The sequence below is a fragment of the Mauremys reevesii genome, linkage group 2 (genome assembly GCF_016161935.1).
Source record: "Mauremys reevesii isolate NIE-2019 linkage group 2, ASM1616193v1, whole genome shotgun sequence".
NCBI classification, from domain to species: Eukaryota; Metazoa; Chordata; order Testudines; family Geoemydidae; genus Mauremys; species Mauremys reevesii.
The window spans coordinates 233,391,938-233,417,450 of NC_052624.1; the positions used below are offsets into that span (position 1 = coordinate 233,391,938).

Consider the following 25,513-nt stretch of genomic DNA (forward strand, 5'->3'; position numbering starts at 1 on the left):
CAGAAGCATTCACTAAATAAATCTCCCTTTAGTCCTCAGTCTTCAATCCTTGTTTATCTGTTAAAATCCATCTGTTTCTGGGTTTTTGAGTTTTTGTTTTCTTTTGAAAGATCATGTCTTCTGAAAAAACATTTCTATTATTGTGTCAGAACAGCTCCAAAATCTTTTTGGGCAGCAGGCTGCTCTAAGCACAGAAACAGAGCAATCATTTTATGCAAAACGACTTAATCTCAGATTTCTGGATTTAGCCCAATTCAGTGCACAAAGATTGGTATTGTATGAGTTGATTTAATGCTTGCTGCACTGGAGGTGATATTCCTACCCTGGCACAGCTATAATTGATCCAACAGCTAAAGAAATGGCTTAGTGAAATACTCTGATCCCCTCTCATTCATCTAGTAAGAATTATGGGCTAAATTAGATCACTCTGCATTTTTTATAAAGCAATCACTTGACAGTAGGGTTAGGATAAAGCCTTGCCCTGTCATCAGGGTTCAAGTATGGTATGTAAAATATATTCTATGGTCTACGGATTATCCATCAATGATTTTAATAAGTTTGGCATTACGGCTAAACACTGATGTAAGATCAAATGGCACTGGTCATTGGAAGCTTCAGACGCAGCTATGTAAGAGACCCAGGACAACGTCAACATGGTTTAGGGGCAATTTCCCATTAGTTTCAAGTCAGTTGTCTCAGCAATGTGGAAAGACCTGTGCTAGGAATGATGAAATCATACCTAGGGTATGATGAGCATAAGATCTGAGGATATGCTATTTGGCACCTAGTAAACAATAAGGATGTGTAAGGAATGGTGTCCCTAGCCTCTGTTTGTCAGAGGGTGGTGATGGACATCAGGAGAGAGATCACTTGATCATTACCTGTTCGGTTCACTCCCTCTGGGGCACTGTCAGTAGACAGGATATTGGGCTGGATGGACCTTTGGTCCGACCCAGTACGGCCATTCTTATGTTCTTATGACTATTAAAATTTCCAGCTTAATTTATCACTAGCAAAACTTCAATTTTAATTTGTAGTTTTCATGAGGATCCTAATCACACACCCCCTCTCCCCCAAATATGCTGTCATGATCTAATGAAGGAAAAACATAATCTCCATCCTATCGTCTTGGAAGGCATTCAGCTGCAGATTCGTGTTAGATTTCATCAACACTATGGTGAAGCTGCAACTGAGAACCAGTCCTATAAACTGAGATCTATAATGCCCAGAAAGTCTGTTTTACCCCGACTGCTAATTTGACTCATGTAAGAAAATAAGGCATGTTCCAGTGAAGTACTGAGCACCTCCTGCAGTGCACTAATCATCCTTAATTCCTAGTACTCGTCATGGGATCCGGCCTTTAATTAGAAGGGCGAGAACACATGCTGAAGGCTAATTTAACTGTGGGCTCCGAGAATATGAAAAATGCCTCTTATCTACTGAGAAGGATGCTATGATGTATTCGAAAATAGATGTTCTGTGTTAGTACAGCACCTAGTACAATGGGGCCTTGTTCCATGACTGAGGCCCCTAGGTGTTACTGTAATTCAAATAATAAGTAATAAAAAAGATGAATCTTACTATGATAAAAGTTGCTCGCTACTAGTCCAAATCTAATGACCTTCAGGGCATGCTGGAATATGCAGATTTTCTTCTAGGTATTTGAAAACAGGAGAATCAAGTGGGAATTTAATGTTGGAGTAGAAGGGTGATTTTCAACTGTAATTTTCCAGGTTGCCAGATATGAGTTTATTGAAAGATGTTGTTGGACTTTAGTTATGTTGGAATGTTATTCTGAGGTGATTGTAACTTTCAGTCAGAGGCACCAATACTCCATATGCAAATTTTGTCCAGGACAATTGTCATTTGTGCAGGCAAATCACTTAACTGGATGTCTATTCAATTCTTGTGTATAAATGTAACCTTTCTATGCACAACGTTAGGAGGCTGGGTCAAGGCTGGTTTGAAAGCATGGCTCATAACATTTATTGGGGATAATCAGAGCCTGCAATAACACAAACACTTTTGTAAATAATAAGTCAGGACCTTTATGGTTGGATTGTGTCTCTAAGGGTATGCGTACACAGCAAAGAAATACCTACAGCTGGCCTGTACCAGCCAACTCGGGCTCATGGGGCTTGGGCTGCGGGGCTGCTTCATTGCTATGTAGACTTCTAGGCTCAGGTTGGAGTCCAAGCTCTGGAATCCAGAGTCCTAGAGCCTGGGCTCCAGCACGAAGCTGGAAATCTACACAACAATGAAACAGCCCTGCAGCCTGAGCCCCACCAGCCTGGGTCGGCTGGCACAGGCCAGCCATGGGTGTCTAGTTGCTGTGTAGACATACCCATAGGAGCAGCTCTATGTCTGGGAGCTGCCACTGATATAGAACTACACTGCCCACTCCTAGCTCATGCAACCAAAGCCACTGAGGAAGTGGCCAGCTGCATTCTGCAACAGCTCGACTTCTTTCAGCTCCAGGGACAGTGTTAGAGCACCCTAGTCTGGAGGTGATGAATGTGTGGATCAATGTGGACAAATGCTCACACAGAGGAAGGGGCGAAATTGCCTAGTAAACAGAAGGTGGAACAAGGTGTTTTTTGTTTTTTTTTGCCACAGTTGTTACCAGGGTTGTTTAGATCTTTATAAATATATTTCTTGAATTATTTTGTGAGGTTTTCTATACAGGGCTGGCATCTGGGTCTGTTTCGGCCTGGAGGACATAAATAGTTCTCCACATAAGTTTGATAACTATAAAGGTGCCAAGGTAATTTTTATTTTATTCAATTCTCAAGAATTAAAAATGAATTAATTGCCCACTAGTCCACTAAACTCAGCACTGTACCCTTTGTTCAGCCTTTACAAGCCAGGTTCATGAAAAAAGCCGTGCTTACAAGCCACAGATCACTATTTCTTCTACCGGTTCATTAGTTAGCAAAAACCCATGATATGCCCCACATGTATAAACTCCCAGCTGCAATGGTTTCAGTAGTGTAAATCAGATTACTTACTAGCAAAAAGAGTTGAGAGATTTTACAGAATGTAAGTTTTTGTGAATTTTGCATTCACTTCACAACTGGGAAGATAATCTTCTGATGGGAAATCAATTTTGTGCTCCCAGCAAACCCAGGAAGAGGAAATAATTTAATTTCTCTAAATCTACTGGCTACAAGATGACATCATTCAGCTGACAACAGGACCAAGGTGGTGAAGCAGTATATCTTGTGGGTTGGACCTTGGAGCTACTCAGTAACACAGCTGCCACTCTAAAACCTATAAGTTGAAGTTGCTTTCCTACTGTCACTCTCATACCTCATGTGGACTGACAGATATGACTCTGAAATAGCAGTACTGTCCCTCCTCCCACCTAGCCCATTTGCTTTGAGTCTCAGCAAGAGCATAAATGCCTCTCTTCCTCTTAGTCAGAGGTGGGAGTTACAAAGTGAAAGAAAATCTTGAGAGTTACTACTCAGCTCAGCAGGGCTAGAGGGATGGCAGACTCCTTGCAGGGCTCAGTCATATTCATATAACATCAAAAAAGAGGGGGAAACTCTTTGTCGCAATCCGATGCATAGTTATGGCTCTGTATGGCCAATTGTCGGTCCACGGCCATCTTGTCCTGTTAAAAGGACAAGGCAGCCTCCATCTTGGACCAGGTTCTAGAGGGCAGAGATGCTATCCTGCCCAGCAACACTGGTTGTGTATGCTTTTCTGTTTTGTTTTCTGGGTCATCTGTCGGGCTAGTGCCGTGTGCAGAGACCTGATCCTGCCCAGCAACGCAACCTTTTGGTGCTGTGTGCATTTGGTCATCTGGAGGTCTGGCTAGTTCTGCCTAGCACTCCAGAGTACTGTATACAGAGACCTAATTCTGCCCAGATACCCCAGTAGAAAATCTTGTCTTGACCATTAAAGGGCCTGATCAACCTCAGCTGAAGGGCCCGATCAACCTTGGATTTGTTATCTTGTGGATTTATCTTTTGGATCTATTTTTTCATCATGCTCCTGGTGTCTGTTCTGCTGGTCAGCTGCTCCTGGAGTATTTGTTTTTAATTTCTGGCAGTTAGTATAGTTAGCCTCTCATTTTTCCCTTTCCCAAATGGGTACCAGCCCCAAACAATTGCACATTTGCACACTTGTACATTTGCACATTTGCCTAGCTAGCTTGTTTAATCATTATAATTGTTATTGAATTGTTAATTGCAAACTGCTTTATGTGAATGAATCACTGCTCTGTCTGTGTCCAGTGTGTGTGGTTAAACTCGGGAGCTGCCTCTAGGCAGTGGCCTGTGGGTCTCTTTGAGAGATTGGTGTGCCTGTCTATTTGGTGGTGTGGTGAGCAGTATACAGTACATTGTTATTGGTTTAAATTTGTTTGCATTGTTTACCTGAGTCCCAGTTGGAAATTGCCTCCTTCCCCGGCCCAAATTGTAATCTGTCCCTAAATAAACGCAGCCACTTGGCTTTAGCTAATTCGGACACTCTTCAGTTCCATGATCAGGTATGAAAAAGTGTGATAAAAAGCAGAGTAGAACAACTAAAGAAAATGGAAATTTTCATGCACAATGAAGTTTAACAAACCACATATTATACTGTATTGTAGCTCTGAGAGGGGTGAGTTGCCCATTCATTTCAATAGGTATTAACTTGGGTGCCCAGATATGTCAACATTGTTAACCATTTCACTGTTTTCAAAGCACGTAAGAAAGGACTAGGAGGATCACAGATATGCACTATCTACCATGAATGGCATCTCATCTTGGTGCCACAAATGGATGGGATCTGGGACAAGACCAACATTTTTTCCCCATGGACTCAAAAGGCCTGAGGGGAAGAATGAAGCCCAGAGGATCTTTGAACTCCATGAAGGAGGATCCATTCCCATATTGTCCAGAGGGGCATCCACATCTTATAAGGATATTCTAATACTGTACAACCCAGCTGGACATCTTAGTGTCATCCCCCTACATTAGATTAGTCTGCCGTGGTGGTCAGTGTGGTGCCTGAGAATTCCATCCCTGGAAGTAGTGGTTGCTGCTCTTCCTTCTACTGGAGGCTGCCTGCAGACTCAGAATGCCTATTTCTTCATCAGTAGATCTCAAAGCTCTTCACAATCTTTAATATAGTTATCCCATATGAGGTAGGGAAGCATTATCATCCCCCTTTTAGAGATGGCACAGAGAGGTATGGGTGGGATCTTAGGCACTGCAATGCCTAAGGGACTTAGGCATTGCAATGTACCACAAAGGGACTTAAGCATGGGCCGATCATGCCTGTGCCTTACATGGGTATTCACAGCTGGATTATCAGAACTCAGTTGAAGGAGAACCCAGTGAAGCTCAGCAGAGCACATGTAGCGTGGAAACCTTCACTATCTCCTGTAACTGACATCTTATTTTGACGTTTCAAGTGGCCAGAGCCTCGGAGACTTGCACTACTATTTTCTCCAATTAAAACCCCGCATAGCTTTATTTATGCTAATTTGCATCAGTTGCAGATTTGGCCCAATGGCTTTAGGGAGTAAAAGACAGAGTAAAAGTGAGGAGTCTTTGGAGCACCAAGACAGGAGGTGAAAATCCACAGAGTGAACCCTTTCTAAACTGGCTCTGTAAACAACCATTTTAGGTACAATGAAAGCGGCAGGAATATGATGAATGAACTGATGTAACAAAATTCCCTTTACTTTGCTTTATTTATTGGATAGCACTTGATGGAGCAAATTACACTAGACAGACACTGTGGTGGAATGATTGGGGAATTGTATCCTTGGCATGGATCAAAGACACATGAAAAAGACCAGGAAATTTTTCTAGGAACACAGTATGGAATTGGTCTCTGAAGTATTTAAAAATACCGTTCTAATGCAGCACATTTGCTTCCATATTGTCTGTATGCTAATAAGGGAGCCTGGCTTTCATTTAAATTTAAAAACACAGATTAATTTCTCAAGAACTGATGCCAGATTTTCAGATGGTGTAAACAGGCATGGAGATTGGCTCGTTTAGACCAGCTGAGGATCTGGCCCTTGGTTTTTAAAAATGCAACATTCCAAGAAGAGAACAAATAACGACAAGATCTCTTTAAAGGATGGCTTGCCCTTGGGGTGGAAAGACTGGGCCAAAGCCAAATGTGATTACAGGATAAGCCATTCCCATGAGGAATCAGGTGACTCCCATATAAAGGAAGCTAGATTTAAGTGCTGGCAGTGTCCAGCTAGGGAAGAAGTTGCAGGGCCCTGAGTCAGTAGGGGGGAATGGGAACAGGAATGGGAGGCAAGCAAGCAAGCTAAGAGCTAGGAGGCAAGTTCTCCAGGCAGGCACCCTGAGGGAGACAGTGATGAAGCAGGGAGGCCTGGTAGAGACTCTGAAAAACTAGAAGCAGCAAAGAATCCTGTGGCACCTTATAGACTAACAGATGTTTTGCAGCATGAGCTTTCGTGGGTAAATACCCACTTCGTTGGATAGGTGCCACAGGATTTTTTGCTGCTTTTACAGAACCAGACTAACACGGCTACCCCTCTGATACTTGACTAACTAGAGAAGAGTTTGAGAGACCTGGAGGGGAAATAAAATGTCAAGGTAGGAAGTGGCCCAGGGAAAACTGACATATGGAGTGAGATCATTGGAGTTAAAGGATCTGACCTAGCTGTGCAGTGAAAGACCCTGGGCTGAACCCAGACTTGAGGATGGGACTGGGATTCCTTACTGGCTCCGTGAAAGGGTAGTTGAGCCCAGCAGACTGAACTGAGCATTAGGCTGAGGAAGAGCCCAGAGAGACAATCTCTTTGTTTCTGTTACAGGCAGTTTTGGACTTCAGTTTGGACATTTAGGACCTCGGAAAGGGTGGCCTAAAGGTTGGAGGACCAAGTTATCTGAAACAAAAACCAGCATGGCAACTGTCAACAGGAGGTACTATTCTGTCCCTGGTCATGGGGTGTGTAGCGGGGTGGCTACCGGCTCCTGCCCTTTTGGGGCTTTAAAACAGCCCTGGGAAGGGGCTTTAGGCTGGGCTGATTGGAGAAGTGGCTGCAGTTGGGGCCACGCCCCAAACAGAGCTACAGGGCCTTATAAGAAGGCCAGGGAAGCCAGAAGGAAAATAGTCTCTCTCTGTATTCAGAAGGAGATGGGCCTGGCTGCAGGGAGCTGAGATAGAGTGGAGCAGGGCTGGGGAAAGGCAGAGGAGCTGGGGAGCTCTGGCCTGGAAAGCCCCAGGCTGCGGCCTAGGAGAAGGCTAACAGGTACTGGGGGTTGCAAGGTGCAGCCCAGGGGTAGGCCAAAGCAGCAGGTCCAAACCCTCCTTGCCAATGATGAACAGGCTGATACTGCAGTCTGCCCCAGGACGTGGGGCTAGACAATGACTGGCAGTGGCCAATTCTGAGGCAAAGTGGGGATAGTAGGGTGGGGGTTCCCCTGGGAGGGGGAGACCCAGTTAAAGGGGCACCGGGGTCCTGGGAGGGGCACGGGGGCCAGGAGAAGACAGGTGGATCACTGGCCTGCAGAGGGCGCTCTGAATGCTGGACTGAGTTAATTCCCAAGGATGACCAGCAGGAGGCACCGCAGGGGTGAGTTGAACCCGTTACAGGGTGGGATCTGAGTTACTACAGAGAATTCTTTCCTGGGTGCTGGCTGGTAAGTCTTGCCCACGTGCTCAGGGTTTAACTTATTACCCTTATTGGGGTCGGGAAGGAATTTTCCTTCAGGGAAGATTGGCAGAGGCCCTGGAGGTTTTTCGCCTTTCTCTGCAGCGTGGGGCATGGGTCACTTGCTGGAAGATTCTCTGCACCTTGAGGTCTTTAAACCACGATTTGAGGACTTTGATAACTCAGACATAGGTTAGGGGTTTGTTACAGGGGTGGGTGGGTGAGATTCTGTGGCCTGAGTTGTGCAGGAGGTCAGACTAGATGATCATAATGGTCCCTTCTGACCTTAAAGTCTATGAGGGGGTCATGAGTGGACTCAGTTATAGGAACTTCCATTGGGCTTCATAAGATGTCATCTGCAAATTACGGATTATGTGATTTCTTGTGCCCAGGATCCATGGTTCACTTACTGGCCATCAGGGCCGCCCAGAGGATTCCGGGGGCCCGGGGTCTTCGGCGGCGGGGGGCCCTTCCGTTCCGGGACCCACCGCGGAAGTGCCCCGAAGACCCGCGGCGGGGCCCCCCCGCCACCGAATTACCGCCGAAGGGGGACCCGCCGCCGAAGCGCAGCCCGGTCTTCGGCGGTAATTCTGCGGCGGGGGGGCCCCACCGCGGGTCTTCGGGGCACTTCCGCGGCGGGTCCCGGAAGGGAAGGGCCCCCCGCCGGCGAAGACCGGGAGCGGCAGAAGCTCCTGCGCCCGGCCCCGCAAGAGTTTGCCGGGCATCCCGGAGCGAGTAAGGGACCCTGCTCCAGGGGCCCCGAAAAACTCTGGAGGGGGCCCCCGTGGGGCGCGGGGCCTGGGGCAAATTGCCCCTCTTGCCCCCCCCCTGGGCGGCCCTGCTGGCCATGCATAGTGGTTGCAAGGTAAGCAGGTCTTATTGTCTTGTCCCATTCAGTGTGGGGATGTAGGATGCAAACAGTGAATGAGATTTTCTTTAAATAGATTGTGTAAGTGTGATGCTGGCAAACCAGCTCAGGTTAAAACTAACAGGCCAGCTTACCTGAATATGACCCTTATAGGCATATGGAGAAGCATTGCAATTCCAATCAGGATAATTTACTGTGTGTGGATATTAAAGAGATGTTCATTGGGCTGACAATTAACACACAAACCTATCCACATGTGTTGATAAGAAATCAAGGAAAATGTTGTTTGTATGTTGATGTCTGTCTCTATCCTGTACTCAATTAGACTTAAGATCAAAGATGAGTATACACTGCATGAAACTAAAGAATCTTTCCCATATTGTCCACACCAGTTTTAATGAAGGACTGGCAATTGCCTAATGTAAATCAGTGTAAATGAATTATTTGTATGTATGGGAAGTAGGTAGCTTCAAAGCAAGGGTCATTTGTCTAACAATGGAAGCTCACACACTGTCTGGATTACCTATTCTTCCCCAGAGGAAAACCCATGCTGTGCCAGCAACACTCACCAAGCCAGTTTCAACTATAAAAGGGGCTTTGGGAAGGATTTTTTTTTTTTAATCTCTAATCTGCTGAACTCTAAACAGGGAGAGTTTCAAGCCATTGGAGTGAGATCCCCAAAAGTTTACTTTGGGAAATCCCCTGAAGGATTTATGAAAAAAAATTAAGAAACTCTACATCTGAATGATCACCTAGACTACAACCTCTAATGTACCTCTAATATATGTCATTTGCTTCAATCTCTTAACTTTCATTTTCTTAATAAATCTTTAGCTTTTTAGATACTACTAATTGGCTAACAGTGTTATTTTTGGTGAGATCCTGAAATATCCAGTGACCTGGGGTGAATGACTGATCTTTTGGGACTGGAAGAACCTAGTGTGTGATGTTTTTGGTTTTAATAACCTTATGTCACAGAAATCCAGTTTGTCTGGATGGTAAGCAGGGGCCGGAATGTCTGTACTCTGTGGTAAATTAGTATAGGTTTCAGAGTAGCAGCTGTGTTAGTCTGTATCCGCAAAAAGAACCGGAGTACTTGTGGTACCTTAGAGACTAACAAATTTATTTGAGCATAAGCTTTCATGGGCTACAGCCCACTTCTTTGGACGCAGAGAATGGAACATATAGTGAGGAGATATATATACATACAGAGAACATGAAAAGGTAGGAGTTGCCCAACCAACTCTAAGAGGCTAATTAATTAAGATGAACTGTTGTCAGCAAAAAAAACTTTTGTAGTGATAATCAAGATAGCCCATTTAAGACAGTTTGACAAGAAGCTGTGAGGATACTTAACATGGGGAAATAGATTCAATGTGTGTAATGGCTCAGCCATTCTATGCATCTGATGAAGTGGGCTGTAGCCCATGAAAGCTTATGCTCAAATAAATGTGTTAGTCTCTAAGGTGCCACAAGTACCCCTGTTATTTTTTTAAATTAGTTTAGTAATCCAACAGTATCCTTTTATTACTGGCCTGGTGAAATCTAATGATAGAATATATCACCAGTTTGGGGTGTCTGCTCTATTTTCTGGCAGTCTGTCCCAAGCTTGGGCATTCTCAGCTGTAAATCACTCTTGGCACAGCAACAGTATTTTTCAAATTTTGTTGTTGGCAAAACAAATGATTTCTGCATAAATGTATGGAGGACAGCTCTTTGAGGGTTCCATCTGTGGAGATGTTTGGGAATGAAGTTGGGGAGAATTGGATTTTCAGCATGTGGGACAGGAATTGTAGGCACTACTGCAGTATCAGAGCTGCACAATGCAGCAATTCTGCTGTCTTTTCTCTGCCTCCGGCGAAGAATTCCTTTTGCTGGTCTCTGCAGTGCCCCTGGCATAGAGCCTGGTTCTTTAGCTCTGATCACTAGGCCAAGATTTTACCTACAAAGCATAAAAATCATGGATGACACTTGTTTAGAGCAGTATGTAACAAGCTAATTGGAACTGTTTTTATTATTTCACAGACATAAGGGATTAATGTTTGAGTTCCTGATTGTATTCTGTTTGGCCCAATAGCATTCCAGATGCTAGGAGAGTGCTCTGAAGTGAATATTTATGAGGAACACAACAGGAAACTATAGATCAAACTGAAAGTTTTGCTATTGATATCAGTGTGAGTAGACTCAACCCATGACTTGCTTCTTGATGCTGTTTTAAAAGAGAGGTGCCTGTTCTCAATCCTCACACATCTTTCCTCAATCTAGTGAACTTTTAAATAGTAATGAATTCATGGATTTCCTTATACACTTTCTTTAAAAAATGCAGATGGATATTAGCTCGACATGTTTTGCTACTCTGACTGATAACCATTTAAGCCTTTCACAAATCTAACATATTTTGTGAGAAATTAATACATTTATGAGTGGAATTGCATTATGGGGTTGCTTGTGACGGTGGTAGGCAGGGCTCGGCAGCCCTGAGAGTCCCTTCTGGTTTATGTCTAAAATTCCTCAAATTTCATGCTTCAGCCAGTCATGCTGCAGGGGTCAGGAAGGAATTGCCTCCTGCCCCCAATGTTTTCTAGTTTTTTTTGCGGGTTTTTTTTTTTCCTCTTTCCTCTGAAACATCAGAGATGGAGACATCGTGGCTGGAGATGGGACACTGGATGGGGTGGGCTGGCACTCAGGAGTGGTATTGAGCATTTCCTCTCTCTCAGGTGCTTGGCTGGCTGGTTCTTGCTCACATGTTCAGATCTAACTGATCCTCATATGTGGGGTCAGGAAGGAATTTCCCTGGATCAGATGGGTGTGACCTTGAGGGGGTGGGGTTTGTCTTCCTCTGCTGGGTGGAGTGCAGGCTTCTTGCCAGGATTATCTGGGTATATCTCTCATCATCAATTCCCTGCCATTGCAAGGGGGTTAGAGCATTGGTACACCTCGATTCCTCCTATTCTCTGCCTGTCACACATGAACAGTTTAGAGCAGCGGTGGGCAACCTGCGGCAGGCTGTGGGTGGCCGTGCCTGGGGATGGTCAATGTGAACTGTCTTGTGGCCCGCCAGCAGATTACTCTGACGGGCCACGTGCGGCCCGTGGGCCACAGGTTGCCCACCACTGGTTTAGAGCAAAGTATTACAGCCCACAGCAGACTAACTTCAGTTGTTTGGCTTAAGTGTGTGGGTGCTAGGTGGTGGCCTGTGATACACAGGAGGTCAAACTAGCTGATCTGGTGGTCCTCCCTGACCTCAAACTGTATGGCTGTTATTTGTATCAAGGTTCTCTATTGAGTCCCCAGGAGACACTGGAAAGTAGAAGCTGACTGCAATGTGTGCAGGGTTGATCTCGATTTTCCTCTTTTGAGTTGAACTTGTTTTGAAATGATGGAGGTTTGGGGAACAAATTAGTGAAGTTATCTTGGAGCTAGGAAAGGCTGCAGTGTCTGCTGCTGGAGATGAGATTCTAGTCTGAGTCAAGTGAAGGGGGCTGACTGGGGTGGGGCTAAGGGACTAGAGCACCTGCTCGTTTCAGTTTGGGAGTTCAGCTGAGGCAGAGGCCAGCTCCAGCCCTAAGAGACTCTCTTCAATTTGAGAATTCAGTACCTCTTGGAAGCTTTTTATAATCAGAAGATTGCCCCAGGTTAGAAATTTAGTTCAGTTCAGGAGCTTGCTCTGATTTCAGGAGGTAATTCCAATGCTGACAGTTTGTAAGTTAAGTGTTGCGAGCTCTTGCAATCTGACTGAAAATCTCCTGGTATTTGGTATTCTCCTTAGGCCCCAGCTTCTCGAGTGAAGTGACTGTGTGAATCTCAGCTTTCTTTTTAGGAAAACAAAAGAGGTGAGGAGGAGTTCTAGCTGTTTAGAAAAATATGACCTGAGTGGGCTCTCAAGGCTCAAAGAATTAAAAAATATAGAAGCCATGCTGACTTCTTAGCTTGCTATGTGATACACCAGTAGCATTAACTGCTTTGTAGGAGACCATTCACCCCCGTCCCCCTTTTCCTTGCATTCTGCTTCTTGAGGACTTTCTCTCATTTACACTGGTCTTACAGTGAAGTAATTCCATTAACTTCACTGTTCTTCACTGGTGTGAAAGAAACTTAGGTCCTAAACTTCCTATTACAGACTCCTGCTTGGTAACAGTGCTTTAGAAACAGTTCTCTCTCTCTCTCCTTCCTCATCTGAAAGATCCATCCGCCTCCCTTGGAGTCATTTGAGTGCATCTTTGAATGTTAGCACATTGAATAGTTTGAGGCTTTTTTAAGAGTTAGTCTGAATTATCTGCAATTATTTCTGTCCCTGTAGTCGAGGCTTCCATTTTTTATTTAGATATGTAAGCAATCTAATTTAATTTAGATTTTGTTTTTTGGCAGGCTCAATGAAAGTATAATCAAAACTACAAACTGTGTGTACACAGCAAAAATAGCCTTCTTAATGTGAATGGTAAAAGTAAATAAGTATATTCCAATGTAAGCAAAATCATTTGCCAATATGGCAAGATAAATCTCTAAAAAAGGTTTCAGGAAACCAAAAATATGGTTGTTTTATTACAAACTGTATAAAAGCTGAAATCTTTCATAGAACAAAAAATATATCTGTTATAGTTAAAACAGCATTGGTGGTTATTCGATTTAAAATTCTGTGTCCAAAGAAAAGAACTTTAAGACTCAATTTAAAAATAGAGTAGTAAAACGTACATAATGCTTTACATTCTAAAAGTGCTGTATGATTAACTAATTAGCTGAAACATGACAAAGTAGTAGAATACCAGAGAGCATAACAATATTCAGATGGCACTCTAAGCACCAAGAGACATTACAATACTTGAATGGCCCCACCACACCGTTCACTCTCCCAAATATCAATCCTCATCCATGTGCCCTCTTCTTACCCTCAACAAGTTTCTGGATTCTCCATCTTTCCTGTTTTTCCAAACTCCTTCTCCAAGTTATTGATGGTTCTGCCTCTCTTCTCACCCTCCTTTTTGAGTAGTGGTTCTCTGTCCACTTACACCTTTTATATGCAGGATATTTTTCCAGTTATACTGGCATAGTTAAACAGCCATAGTTACATTGGTATAACATCTTTTTTAAAAAAAATCTGAAATAAGTGACATTTTCAGTTTACCTTAAACTACTTTAAAACAAACTAAACCAGAAGGTGACTTATACCAGTAAATATAGTGACTTTAAATTCACACCCTGCCTTATATTTGTGTAACTTTCCTGTGTAGATGAACCTTACCACTATATGGGCATCTGGCAAAGAGGCTGCTACTACCATCTTCTATTCCCTTGCAACATATTCCCTGTTGTCATATTTTACTCCCCAGCCTGTTATTCAAGGAACTATAATGGAAGCTGGAGAGCACAGAATAGTAGGCACACTGATGGGCAGCCCAAGTGGCTGCAAAGTAGACACCAAATACCTCCTAGAGCTGGTTGAAATTTTTTTAATTGACTGAAGTTTTTTTTGTCAAAATGAAAATGTTTACAGGGGGAAAAAAAACAACTTATTTTTAACAATCTCTTCTGGCTTTTCAATGAATAGCCAATTTTGGGGGGTAACTTTCAATCTTCAAAACAAAATGTTAACCAAAAATTTTCCAAAAAGAAAACTGTTTGGGGTTTCAGTGCTGAACTGAAACTTTTTTTTTTTTTGCAGAAAATCTTAATGAAAAACAAAATTATTTTCTGAGTGTTCATGTGGGAAGAATAATTGTCATTTTCCAACCAGCTCTAAATGAACATAGGATAGAAGGGACCTCCTGGGTCTCTGAGCCCAATCACCTGCTATTGCAGGCAACCCCGCTCCTTAGTGTAAAAACTTCCTTGTTTTGAGGACCGGTTTGGCAGCTTTTTTCTTTCCTGTTGGACTTTTTTCTTTCCAGTGCCCTCTGGTGCTGCTTTCCCACACTCTCCCTGGAAATCAATCTGAAGCAAAGGAAGGGGCTGCCTTTGGAAACTGATTTGTCCTATTCTTAGTGAAGAGTCATTTCACAATGGTAAAGAACCATAGATGGAGTCTCATTCTTCTGACACTTTATTAGAAAATGGAAAGTATTATTCCCTAAAGTGTCTCAGATGCTCTGCAGTGAAGCATAATCTAGAACGTTCTTTGTTTTGTAGAGAGCTTCATTTAGTAGCTGTGTCATTACTTTGCAAACTTCAGGTGAAAGTAACAAAACTTAATAGAAGCTACATAAACTTTGAAGCCATTGATATAAAGCTGCAGGGGGACCATAAATTTAACAGAAATTATGGTTTCCAAATTAAGTTCTATGGCATCTATATCTTTAAACTGTGTAATAGTGTGGCACAGAAGCACTTCGGTGGTTTACTACTGTCAGAAACTCCTGTGAGGCCTGATATAGTCACTATATCTGACAGTCATAATCTTTATATAAAAGGTGTTATGTAAGATCACTGGAAAACTAGGTCACTGATCATTAATATCTTTGTGTGACTTTGTATACAGCATGTTTACAAAGTTATGAATATGTGCTAGCATTATGCTCTTAATGTGTTTGGCAAGCAATACATATGCACAGCTTGCCTTAGACAAAGGAATGTATTTGTCTGAGTAGCCTGCTGGTTGTTGGGCAGACACAGTGAAGGTATATTTACATAAAAGATAAACAAACCCAGCAACTGAGTGAGTGTGAGTGGGAAGCCTCTTGTGGGGGTCTGAACTTCAAGTGATAAGTGACTGAATCAACTGATTGCATACAATATTACTATATTATAAATGTATTGAGTAAGGTATTTTATGAAATCTAATGACACACTGGTGACTAATAGTACTAATGTACACATTTTACAGTGATATGAGAAATCATGGATATTTAATGATATATGCTTTAAAGTCTTTGACCAAACACAGATAAACAGTTTTTTCCCCCGGACAGGAGGGAAGGGAGCTATCTATAATGAAATTAAGCAAGGCAAAGTGTGACTAAAAACAGTGGAAGTCTTATTTACATACAAATCATCAGGGAATGGGAAGCCCCCAGAAAGGGAAGAACAGCATGAGGCCATCCTGAGTCTGGGGACAAAATATTGAGTTTGGGAAGATAGAAGAAGAAGCCATCTTGGCATCCACCACGGGATAGATACAAGGGAACAGAGTTCTTGCAACCTAAGAAAGATGGACCCTTCAACGAAAGGGTTTGGAATCTTTGGGAACTGAAAACATATATGAGAAACCTGCTTCGGCAAAAACTTTTCACTTAGGATGAGGAGGGAAACCAGCATCTTGTGCTTCTCTGGAAGGTCCTAACTAAGTCAGGGGGAAAAAGAGATTGATAAGATACTCACCTTGAACCAAGGCTGTAGCTTGTTAGTCTTAGGGCTTGGCTACACTTGCAGCTGTGCAGCACTGGGAGTTAAAACTGTCTTCGTACAGCTGTGTAGGGAAAGCGCTGGAGTGTGGCCACATTTGCAGCATTTGCAGCGGTGTTGGGAGTGGTGCATTATGGGCGTTCAAGTGGCTGCAATGTGCTTTTCAAAAGAGGGGGCTGGGGTGGAGTGTGACAGGGAGCATGTTCGAGAGAGAGAGTGGATTTTTGGAGCCGACACTGTCAGCTCCCTGCCTTGCAAATTCCGACCACTTCCCCGACCCCTCATTCACTCTTAAATGCAAATAGCCTTCAGACCAGATAAGCAGCTGCTCTGAGGGACTCCCTCCCCCACCACTGCTGTGCTGTTTCTCTCCTCAAACAAACACTAGCTGTGGACATTCATCCCCCTGCCTGCCTCATTCACAGCAAACAGTAGCTGTGTTTGTTTTTTATATAAGCAGCTCCGGCAGCCCCGAGTTCACAACAAAACAAAGAGGCATCATAACAAAACAAAGAGTTCTTTAGTTAAAAGCATTATGGGAAAATTCCAGAGGTCAGTTACAGCGTAGTAAGATTAATCACTGTTTACACTGGCACTCCAGCGCTGCAGCACCAGCACTGCAGTCGTTATTCCCCAGGCAGAGGTGGAGTACAGCCAGTGTTGTAGCCAGGGAGATACAGGCTGTGGCTACACTTGCATTTCAAAGCGCTGCCGCGGCAGCGCTTTGAAGCGCTAAGTGTAGTCAAAGCGCCAGCGCTGGGAGAAAACTCTCCCAGCGCTGTCAGTACTCCACCTCCCTGTGGGGAATAACGGACAGCGCTGGGAGCGCGGCTCCCAGCGCTGGGGCTTTGACTACACTGGCGCTTTGTAGCACCGCAATTTGCAGCGCTGCAGAGGGTGTGTTTTCACACCCTGCTGCAGCGCTGCAAATTTGTAAGTGTAGCCAAGCCCACAGTGCTGTATGTGCCTTGCAAGTGTGGACGGTGAGTGAGTTGCAGCGCTGTAAAGCCACCACCAGTGCTGCAACTCTCCAGTGTAGCCAAGCCCTTAGCCACTAGAATGTATATTTTACTTTTATTTGCTTGTAGCCACTTTTGTCTTTATCCCTGGTACTCACTTAACCTCTCTGATTAAATCAACAAGTTTGCTTTTCATCTAAACCAATCCAGTGCTATGTTTGAATTGATGCAATTAGCTCCAGTTAAAGTAATAAGCTGTGCTTTTTGTCTCTCTAAAGGAGCAACAAACCTTATTAATTCTCTGTTCCAGGAAAGGGCTGGACATGTCAGGGCAGATCATTTTGGGGGAAATTGGGACTGCGGGTGTGTTGATCATTCTGAAATAGTAACTGAGGCTGATGGAGACCAGAGTGGGGTCATGTTGTAGGCAGGTTGCTGGGGTCAGAGTGCTGAACCATGGCTGCACAGCACACGTGCTGTGGGAACTGCATACTTATCTCCTGGCTGTTGGTATCTGGGCTGTGAGCCCCAGCAGCAGAGCATTTAAGGCACCCAGGGGTACAGGACAGGCAGTGACAGAACCTCTCATTCATCTGACTTGTACTCCAAAATGTGGCATATAGTTAAAGATACGATTCTGTCATGGAGGTCTTGCATTCTGTGACTTTCAGGGATCTCCAGGACTACTTCTGGGACAAGGCTGGAGTAGCTGTCAGCCCTGGGGCCACCAAAGCAGTGACCCTATGGTTGGAGCAGCAGTTGGAGTGAGGTCAGCCCCTGTCACAGGAGCAGCGGAGTGGCTGGAGAAGCTGAAAGCATCTGGCAGAGCTCTGACTATTTGTCCCCCATCCCTGGGTATTTTTAATAAAAGTCAGGGACAGGTCACTGGCTTCTGTGAATTTTTATTTATTACCTATCAGAGGGGTAGCCGTGTTAGTCTGGATTCTTTGCTGCTTCTATTTATTACCTGTGACCTGTCCCTGATAGAATCTTAACCTTACATAGGGTTAATGCAGATCTGAAATGAAAGATGTTTTTTTTCTAGTAGACATGTGGATACCATTATTAAGAAATGACTGATTCTGAACACAACTCAGTGGTGCTAGTAGAATTAGGTTGAGTTAAGGAATCTCTTGTTCTTAAATGTAGTAATACAAAGAGCCAGATTCTGCCACTGTTACTCATGGCCCCAGGCAGACAAAAACATAAAATGTGTATCACTTGTACCACCTATTTTGAGGATGTAAGTGAGAGTTATGCATACACTTCATGCTGACCCTCTGCACAGGGGTGAATTTCACCCCCATATTAGCAACAGTGACAGAATTTGTCCCATAGCAATTGGATAGCATTTTACAATGGGAAGAGCAATTGTAAAACTCTGATTACAAAGGAGGAATGTAAAGGTGTGGAAAGGCCACTGTGGAGTACTTATGAAGGACGGTAAAATGTTTTGCTTTCTTCTTGACCCCTTATATACTGTAGGTAATGCTAAAACATATAATACAACTATATTTGATTCCCTGTCCTGCAGTCCCAATGGTACAAAGTCAGTTGCCAGTGATCTTTTTTGTATTACTTTGATTAAGAAAACAAATTTCTGTGGGGAAAAGCAAAAATGTTAGGAGTAATATATTAAACCTGTTTATTCAAGAACCTTTAATCTGAAACTCTTTATGACTCTGGTTAGGTCTTCCAGTATAAATCCTTACCAATAACTCCGCCATCCTTGAAACCTCATTTATCTGCATGCTTTTGATGTTCGCAAAACACTTGTATTATCTGGGAGGAGGAAAAACAAAAACCCATTTCCATCTCTCAGCTTCTGTCATCATTTCATTTGCTTGTTTCTGATATTATTTTCTCTCATATCTAAAACAGCATGTTCCTGGAGTGGATGCCTGTGCCTCAAGTTGGATTGCTAGTAAATACTGATATTAAATTCAGTTATTTAACTGAAGAAGCTGTTTTCTTTTTGGGATTCTCTTGGTGAATATTTCCTGGCTATGTTCAATGTTTTCACTAGGGAAAACGACTTCATTTTCAGCTCAGTACTCAGTGGGTGAAATTCACCCCTGCCTACAGCGTACAAGAGCTATGACCACTAAAGCTGTTTTTTTGTTTTTGTTTTGAGAACTTAAGTGGGATTTAAATGGTGCAAGAGCTTTGCCTCGGCCCCTCTCTGTACTGGGATGAATTTTACCCATTGGTAAAATTAGACTCTGAAGCTTGTTTTTATAAGGCAATTTCATACTTTCTTTTAAACAAGCAAATAGCAGTATGATCTATCCCCAACAAATTGCTCTAGACAAACAGATGATGCCAACTTAATTTCAGTTAATAAATAATTGCCAGATAGTGCAAACTACTTAGATTTCTGGCTAAGAAGTGTGGTATGCATTAAAAACAAAATTTCAGCTGGAGTTCTTTTTAAAATCTGGTGGCACGTTATGGCCCTCTGATTTAAATTGATCTAAATATTAAAAAAACTGGCTGCACAGGCAGACAGAACTAATTCACAGAACTGCAATTCATTTTAAGTATTAGTTCACAAGTGCAGTCCCTTTCTTGAGAGGCATTCTGAAATTATTCTCTGAATTGAGTGGTCCACAGAGTAAAAAAAGTCATGGCATCTGTTTAGGGTAACCAGACAGCAAGTGTGAAAAACTGGGACAGGGGGTGGGAGGGTAATAGGAGCCTATATAAGAAAAAGACCCAAAAATCGGGACTGTCCCTATAAAATCAGGACATCTGGTCACCTGACGTCTGTTCCATATTGTGTCAGGAAGCTACATCTTTCAACATAAATAAGACTTACACATTCCCTATTTCTTAAGAATTTTGCAATCAGTTGCTCAAATGGTGAGGTCCTTAGTGTCTGTCTGGGCTAAGGACTGACACTAATGTAAGCAGGCAGTTGATAACATCATAATTTCACTAATGTACTCTTTTTTCCAAGTGCATAAATCATTTATTTTGTATATACAATTTTATATTCTCTAATGGTGTCTCTAGTGGAATAATCAGGAAATGAACACAGGTCTCCTGAGTTCAAGTTCAGTGCGGGTTCCAGTAGCTGAATGGAGAATAGTGGGTGTGCAGGTCTGGTCTGGACTCAGGAGCTGGCAGCTGTCTGTGATCTGGGGAAAGCTGCCTCACATGAACTGACCTATAGCTAATGTTAATCCACAAGTAATTATGACCTTCATACATTGTTTTGAAGTCCAACTATTGGTCCATGCTAACTTACTGTTCTCCTTAGTGTGTTCCGTATAAAGGATTTGGCATCTCTTTAAGAAGCTAACATCACTTCTATTTTCATGGAATAGATGCCCCACACTTTCAGGGGTTTCTTATGAGACCAAATGTGCATTGTTTTCACACTGGTACACAACTGTCCAGTAGACAGTCTTTCCCCCACTCGTTCTAGCCATGAAAAAGCAAGACTTAAGGTCAGATTCACTTTTACAGAACACAGGAAAGCTGAAATGGCATTTCCCTGTGTCATCTGGGAGGCTGATACATTTATGTCTCCTAGTCTTCTTCAGCATTTCTCCCTGAGGGAGACAGCTTTAAGTTCTGCATAAAAGCCCAACTGGTGGAGGCTAGAATGGCGTCAAACTGAATGAACAAATCCCCAGTTACCTTAGCCATGCCCCCACTCCACTCAGTGCTTCCCATTTGTATTCCTAACTGCCATTATTTTGATTTCATCTGCTCATGTGAAAACCTTCATGTTTTTTGTTTTTTTTCCTCTAGGAATAGGTGACACTTCAGTTGTTTTCTAAGACTTTCAGATGTATGAAATGGATGCAGAATGAGGATCTCAAATGAAGTGAGATTTCTTATGGCAAACTAAACAGTGTTTTTTGGTGTTTTGTTTGGGAGGGTAATATTGAGGGGTGGTCTCTTGTTTTCTTTTTATATTTCAGTGGTCTGATTGGGAATGAGGCATTTGGTAAGACAGACCCATATGTGGCTTAGTCCTGTTTTGAATTGGAATGCACTTAGTGGGAGCATGCATTTAACATTGTTTTTCTGCACTGATGATCTGCCAAAGTCATCCCCCTCTTTAGAGGAATGTGTATAAAAATGCTTATCTTTCTGTACGTAAATAGCTCACTTTAAAAAAAGGAGGGAGGGGGTTGGAATGCATTACATTCTACTTGGTGTTTTAAACAACAGGGGCTCCTTACCATGCAGACATCCCACAGAACCAGCCGGAGAATCAAACTGAAATTTTCATACTACTACAACCTCAGTAATGCTAATAGCAGTTTTACTCTCACAAAGGCTACTTTTGTTCTTTTCTCGTAAGTCGCTTAAGGGTCTGGATAATGACTTTGGGTCAAATCCTAAAAGTTATCCTCAGTGGGAGTTGTGGATGCTCAGTACATGTCAAGGTTCGACCTTATAAATATACAGAACAGTTTTCTCCATTTTTGATTTATATATGGAAGTGAACTTGGGCATTTTGATAGATTTCTTTCTTTCAACTGTGTGTTTTAAAAGTTTTAAAAAAACAAAAGGGAGAAAATTCAGAAGTGAATCAAAAAGCGTTCTGGTACAATGAAGCATGTAAAATCTGCCCTTTGACCTACCTATCCTGTAGGCATTTCGCTTGATAAAAGGAGAGCTGGTCTGGCTGGCACAAGTTACTTTTTAAATATTTAGTTTCAGAAACAGTTTACTCACAGCTGATCAAGTCTGGGGCTTAGTTTACTATAAATCAACCAAAAACAATGCTGGTTTTTTAATTATTATTTCTATAAATGCAGTGAGAATAAACTACTGCAGCATTTCAAAATGCTGTTTTGTCTTTATCTGGCAAATTTCCTTCTAAATTGAACTGGTATGTTGGTTTCTCTCTCTATTGTCTGTTTCCAATTCAGGATCTCCTAACTTCTGATGCCATCTAACAATCAGTTAGCCTCTATTATGAACAATAATATTGTGTCCCTTCAGCTGTTACAGAAATCTTTTGCAAGTCATGCACAGTTGTCACTACACTAATAGGTGCCTTCCTGTGCAGAAAATAATCACCAATAGTAATAATTTGCAATTTTATAGCCCTGTTGATATATAAAATGGATGTTTTGAGAAACTTTGCACATGGATTACTTTATTCAGCTGCATTGGAGTGAAATGTTAAATAGTTTAAAAGCACACAAGTGCAATGCTGCACAAAAGTTTAGGATTGAAAGTGAACCAATGCTCTAGCAAATTTAAGTAGGCATTTGTGTTTTGGCTGGTACACTGTTTAATACCTCAGGTATGAACACACTGGGTCAAATCTTCAACTCATATAAATCAGTGTCATGCCTTTGAAGATGCTGGAGTTATGCCAATTTACATCAGCTGAAAGATCACTGACTAGCAAGACTCATGCAGTTTCTTAGCATCCCTGAGTTTGACGTTTAACTAACTGGGGCTTCAAAAGTTGTAGGATGCTGCTGGAGTTAAGCTGCAACCACTGTTTCAGTGACCTTTGCCCAGAAAGGAGAGGTTGGGGACTGGGTGATTGGTGAAAAATGTGTTTTGCATGTTGCCTTGAACAAGAGCTTCTTCACCAAAATATGTCATGGTTGCAGATTGCCTATTTGCTCCGGCATTTCCTATTGGCTCTGACCAGCTGTAGGGGCCAGGCCTTCAACTTACAGAAGGCTGCACAAAGTTCTCGTAGAGCATTCATTACCTTGATAAGAAAGTGGATGGCATTCACTCTAGGAAGACATTGTTTTTTCTTCATACTGTTTGATGTTATATCTTGGCTCTAGATGGATTGCCTCACATCTGATCTCTGATAGCTGCAAGTATGTTGATCACTTCTCATTTCAGTTTGGGCTTTGCCAACTCTACGAATGCCTTTTCAGTAGAGTTATACTGGTATAACTATACAACCAGAGCCCCCTAGTACAGACACAGCTTATATCAGCAGAAAGCTTTTGTTGGTACCACCAACAGCACTCCTTTGTTGGCATAGCTATGTCTACACTGGGTATGTTGCCTGCAGAGCTATGTCCATTAGAGGGTGGAGTTTTTTCACACCCTGACCAACAAAGCTGTGATGACACTACTTTACTGTGTAGACCTGGCATAAACTATTTCATCTGGGATCTGGAGGAAGCTAAGTCAGTTTTGCTTCTCGGGCCTTCACAAATGCTCTGGCTGAGGAGAAGGTGATCTCTTAATCTTTGCTGTGGCATAGAAAATCAGAATACTTTGTCTCAGTCAGCTGGATTCAGCACTAGGCTTTTACCAGTGAATTGTACCCCCAACCCTCCTCTTGTTCTGACTGTTTCATGTGGTCAGTAAAACAAATTGACATGGGAGGACAAAATGGAGGGAAGGGACAGCTGAGTGAGAGATTAAGGGTATGTCTACACTATGAAAATAGGTCGATTTTATAGAAGTCTATTTTTAGAAATCGATTTTATACAGTCGATCGTGTATGTCCCCACTAAGCGCATTAAGTCGGTGGAGTACATCCTTACTACCATGGCTAGCATTGACGCATGGAGCGGTGCACTGTGGGTAGCTATCCCACAGTTTCTGCAGTCTCTGCTGCCCATTGGAATTCTGGGTTAAGCTCTCAATGCCTGATAGGGCAAAAACATTGTCGTGGGTGGTTTTGAGTACATGTCATCAGTCTCCTCTCCTTTTCTCCATGTCTGCAGTTGCTTTCAATCATTTTCACACCTTTTTACCTGGTTTATCCATGCAGATGCCATAGCACGGCAAGTATGGAGCCCACTCAGTTCACCGCTGCTGTTGCGAGCATTGTAAACACCTCGTGCATTATACTGCAGTATGTGCAGAACCTGGCTAAGAGACCACAGCCCGAGGACGATTGTGAGGAGGACATGGACACAGACATTCCTGAAAGCACAGGATGTAACAATTGGGACATCATGGTGGCAGTGGGGCTGGTTGATAAAGTGGAACGCTGATTCTGGGCTCAGCAAACAAGAACAGACCAAGCCTATCCCTTGCTCCCATGGCTCATGAAGCCATACACAGGCAGCCTGGACAGTAGTAAGGAGAAGTTCAACTATAGGCTGAGCAAGTGCAGAATGGTGGTAGAATGTACCTTTGGCCATTTAAAAGCTCACTGGCACGGTTTGCTGACTAGGTTAGACCTCAGCGCAACCAATATTCCCACTGTTATTACTGCTTGCTGTGTGCTCCATAATATATTTGAGAGTAATGGGGATACGTTTATGGCGGGGTGGGAGGTTGAGGCTGTCAATTTTGAACAGCCAGACACCAGGGTGATTAGAAAAGCACAGGTAAGCACACTGCATCAGAGAGGCTTTGAAAACCAGTTCATGACCGGCTAGGCTACAGTGTGACAGTTGTGTGTGTTTCTTCTTGATGCAAACCTGCCCCATTTGTTGATTTTAATTCCCTGTAAGCCAACCGCCCTCCCCCCTTCAATCACATCCAGCAAAAGAAATAAAGTCACTATTGTTTGGAAACCATGCATTCTTTCTTTATTAATAAAAAAAAAAAGGGAGATAACTGATAAGGTAGCCCGGGTGGGGAGAGGGAGGAGGCGAGGAGGGAAGGACAAGGCCACACTGCTTATTGTAGCCACACTACAAATCAAAACTGTTTGAATGACAGCCTTCTGTGGCTTGGACCAGCCTCTGGAGTGCAGTGGCTGGGTGCCCGGAGCCTCCCCTTCCTGCATTCTCGGGCGTCTGAGTGAGCAGGAGATGGAACCTGGGGAGGAGGATAGGCAGTTGTATAGTGGATGCAGCGGCAGTCTATGCTCTTGTTGGCTTTTCTGCAGCTCCACCAAGGACAGACCAAGCCTATCCCTCCAGCAAGGTTGATTTTTAGCGCTACTCCCCTTGCCGGGGAGGAGTACAGAGGTCGATTTTTAAGAACCCCTTAGGTCAACAGAATGGGGTTGATTTGGAGACACATTCATTATAAAATTGACCTAATGTGGCTAAATTCGACCTCACCCTGTAGTGTAGACCAGGGCTTAGTGCCTCAGCAGATGTCTATATTACTGTCCAGAGGAAGAACTGTTTTTTTTATCCCCCAGAGAGCTTTGCAATACAATAGGATCCATGTGGCAGGTCAGGATTCTCAGACCTGGACAGAAACTCAGCAAGAATCCTGGGTTCCAGAGACAAAATCCTCCCTGGGGGGGCTCAGGTTTCCTTATCTTTCTGAAGCAGTCAACATCGAAACTAGGAAAGTTTCAGGCTACATTCAGGTGCCCACTTTTTAAATACAAACACAATAGAATATTAAAAGTGCAGTTCTTGTGTCTTCTCCCCTGGCTTCTAGGCTATCCCCAGATTCCCCTGGAAAGCTTAGCAAAGCTCAAATATAGCTGATTACCTCAGGTGCAGGTAGGAAACGCAGGGCTTCCATACGTTATCCTTAGCTCAATGAGGTAGTCCTACATGGACAATAAAGAATATAAAGCTCAGCAGGCATTCCAAACTAACTCCACAGTTTCCAAACCAATCTCTCTCTTCTGCCTGGGTATTAAAAATGCACCCAGTCAGCATAGTTTTTAAGGGCTAGTGAAACAAGAGGTGGAGATGACACATGAGCTCCACTCCAGAAATCTGGGCATCCTACTTCACTTCTAAGGGTTGTGGGGAGTATCTACTCCCACTCTAGCCAGGATCACGATGGGAAGCCCTAAAACTGATATCTACTTAATAACTAATGTATGCATTAGTTCTATCAAAG

The 25,513-nt window shown here is 43.1% G+C and overlaps 1 long non-coding RNA gene across 2 annotated transcripts; it reads left to right on the forward strand.

Moving 5' to 3' along the window:
* The first annotated feature begins 6,825 nt into the window (after positions 1–6,825).
* Positions 6,826–23,898, forward strand: LOC120399463. 2 transcript variants are annotated; one of them, XR_005595180.1, is made up of 3 exons: positions 6,826–6,902; positions 20,555–20,630; positions 23,520–23,898. It is a non-coding gene; the product is annotated as an uncharacterized LOC120399463 (long non-coding RNA). The 2 variants fall into 2 exon arrangements; XR_005595181.1 differs by lacking the exon at positions 6,826–6,902 and adding an exon at positions 10,620–10,675.
* Positions 23,899–25,513: the final 1,615 nt, after the last annotated feature.